Raw genomic sequence first — 3,781 nt, 5'->3', positions numbered from 1 at the left:
TGGGAATCAACCTCTTCTGAATCGTCTATGTGAACGGGAACACGCTGTGACTCAAGACTGTGGAAGGTACACGATGGAGTATGAAGTAGCTCCTACTCTGTATATTTGTGAATGACCAAAAACCGAGACAAATACTGCCGAATGTATTCCGAATTTTCACGCAGAAACCTATTCACTACTGGAGTTCCATTGTAATGTTCATGAAAACGACCAATTACCTCAAAATATGAAAGTAACAATCAATATTCCCCATAACAACGGAATCAATGACAGTCAACTGACAACCGCTTTCTTAGAAGGACGGATGAATTCCAAAATATCAGTTAATTGGAAAATCTTGAAACAAAGCAACCAATCGTGTTTCGGCATTTTACCACACCCATAATTCATAATCAAACACAAAGGAAGGACAGACCTTTTTACCCACAACGCATTGACAAAAACAAAATGCAATCGGGAGAAAAATTAACTTTACAGCGTTTACATCCTTAGGATAACAATAAGAAACAATACTCATTGATAAATATTTCCGTAACTTTTAATTTTCAGAAGATTTAAGTAATTTTTATTGTATGAATCATCTTAGAAACATACGGTAAGTGAAAAAAAATATAGATAACCGAATTGGGCCTCAATTGTAATAATAACTTTAATCTGCATATTCGTTCTTTTTTCTTGTAATAGATAGTTGATTGTGAATGCTAATTATAGGTTTGGTGAATATCATGTTTGCCTGAAACTTTTTCCCAGATTCATGAACTCTAACGTCTACACTAACTTTACCCGAAATAGAAAAATGCATATATGCTAATTTCTAAGGACTGTCGGTAGATATTTTGAATACAATTTCACAAGTAATGAACTTTTTTATCTATTCATTTTCTATACTCTACCAAAATATGCAAGCTAAGCCTACCCGCGGTGCCCCTTGAAGAAGGGAGGATCTCCTCTTAACGAACGGTTGGCAAAGTCCACTGCACGCCAAGAGAGTGGCTCGCACTTAAAAACCCTTTCTTATTACATGGTAAGTGGAACTTTCTTTTTTTAATGCGAACCTGGGAACAATCTAATTTTTTTTTACTCGTATCTTTAACAGCCTTCTAATCAAAGGCTAGTATCTGCTGACAACATATCGAATGAGTACAGTACTTATGAGGTCCCAGACATTAATTTGGTGAGGACGCTGCTGCTTGTAAAATAAACTAAATTTATTCTGAAGGTCAGTAATATTTTTATAATTTCTTTAAGTTATTTATCATTTCTGATAGGCCATAAATGAAAAAAATGACTTATAGTAACACATGGTTGAGAAACTGTATCATATATTTTATTTTATTTCAATTTTGAATTGTCTTATTAATTCAAAATTTTCCAGGATTTGTTGGTCCAAACGGTAACTTCCCTTCCTGGACTTGAAGTACGCTGATGTAACAGAAGAGACAAGAGGGAAATATAATATAGTATTTTAAATCCGCAAAAAGGCAATTTGCCTACATGGTTTTAACAGAAAGTTAGTATCTACGCCCAGTCAGTTATTTGCTTGGAAACAAGAATATTACTTTTACTTTACTTTAAGGGCTACTTTTCTGGTCCTATACGGGGAAACCATATTCTCTTCATGACCTTTGCATTCATTTTATCTCGTACATTCTTAGCCCTGTCCACACGATCAATCATGCCCGACGGGCAAACAGTGATACCAGGCCACAATAGTTAGTGAAAATGAGGGTTGATGATGTCAGAAGCGGGAAAACTAAAGGCAGGGATCTGGCAACACTGTATGATGCCAGATCCCAGTCTATGGTTTTCCCACTTCTGACGTCATTAACCCTCATTTTTACTAACTATTGTGGTCTGGTATCACTGTTTGCCCGTCGGGCATGATTGATCGTGTGGGGGCTTTAGGCATTCAGCATTTCACTCCGCATATTGCACGTTTATTGTCAAATCCACATTATCGAAGCACTTAGAAAACAAGAAACTCTTCTGTTTCTCCTTGAAAGCCTTAATATCTTCAGTCTTAAGGATGTCTTTAGGCTGAATGTTTTTCTTTTTTTTAAATCTAAACAAATACTGGAGATATAATGACTTCATAAAGGTTCGATACTGTGCGATCAATTAAAACTAAAAGAATATTCATTAGACCTCTCTTTTTTACCGACTTCATTCTACTCATATTTTAGGGTAATGAGATAGTTTTCAGGATGCTTTAACTCATGACCAAAATATTTTAGAAATTAATGCAACTGTGGTGTTTTCCTCATGTTGCAAGTTGGCGCTGAATGGCATCCAGGGCCCCAGCGCCTGGTAATATGGCCAAAATTCATATATTTTATCACATTCAATCCGTAATGAATGAGAAAAAAAAAATCAATTGATACCTATTTTAATGACCAAAAACCAAATCATACAGAGGCATGTAATAGTATAACTGTACTAGTCAATGCCACCCGTACTAGGTTGGTTTGCTGTGAGCGATCAGACGAAAATATCCCACTATCACCAATCTGCACTGACCAGCTTGGTGATGAAATGGCCGAACCCCAGATATGAATTGATGTGTCTGAGGCCTTTGTCCTGCAGTGGACTAGAAACAGCTGCATCTGTTGTTGTATATATTCTACAAATAAAACTCACGATTTTCATTTATTCAAATAATCCACAAATACTTTCTAGTACCGGGTTTGTTCTGCTTCGGGATCAAAGACTCAAGGGAAGATTAATTTTATGATAAGAATTTCTGGCCAGAAAAGGATTCGAACCTATGCCTTATGGTTATAGCAGTCGGCTGTCACTTCGATTTCGATTCGGCATAGGTTCGAATCCTTGCCTGACCAGAAATGTCTATCATATTATTAACTTTCCTTCTGGTCTTTGATTCCGAGGCAAGAACAAATTCGATATTAAGTCATACATATGTGCATAAAATGGGTACGGACAGTTCATATTCAATAATATTAGAGAAATTAACAACCATTTAATAATAAATTATGAATTATGAAAACTAGAAACCTTAGATCATGGGTTTCTAACCTTTTTGTTCCCGTGTATCACTTGTGCATTTTCATAGATTCGTGTGTAGGTCTATCCCTAAAATTGAGGAGGAAAAAGATAAATAATGCAATTTATATTGAAATATAATTTTATTACTCAATCTCAATGTAGATTACACAATTTATTGCGCAGTACTGGTTATATTCTTATCTAATGTATCCCCTGAGCAGTAAAATCTTATCGCTGTAAAATATTTTGCTTTGATGATAGAGGGTTTCAATTGATTCCGCTGTTCTTGCTGGCGCATATGTACTCCAATTCAACTGTCACTTAGCATTCTCATTTGAATGAAATTAAAGAAAAGAAAAAAACAGAAAAAGATATATATGTCGCAGTTCACTTATATTTGTAATACCCTTGAATTCTCGCAACGTAAGTAAAAGTTACATTTTATTTATTTCTCACCTACGTGGATTCAAGAATAAGGATTTTATTTACAAGTTTCTGAAAATAGTGGTCTTTTCTTCTTCTTGTTTTAGATTGTTCATTTTAAACAATTCAAGGGATAGGAAAATGGGAAAGGGTTGGTGGGAGAGGGGAGGCATCCCTCTTAGACCCTCCAACACACACCCCATGTGGGGAGGCAGTCCCGGAATGGGAAGGGGATTGGATCGTTATCTTTTTAGATGGTTCATGCAGTGTTCGTTTGAATACGTTAATGGTAGAATCTTCCGATTTATTTCAACAATATGATCGGAAATGCTGAAAAACTAATTTAATGAGCATT

The sequence above is a fragment of the Palaemon carinicauda genome, chromosome 4 (assembly GCF_036898095.1).
Source record: "Palaemon carinicauda isolate YSFRI2023 chromosome 4, ASM3689809v2, whole genome shotgun sequence".
NCBI classification, from domain to species: Eukaryota; Metazoa; Arthropoda; class Malacostraca; order Decapoda; family Palaemonidae; genus Palaemon; species Palaemon carinicauda.
The sequence above is the reverse complement of the archived record's forward strand: the minus strand, read 5'-3'. Positions refer to the sequence as shown.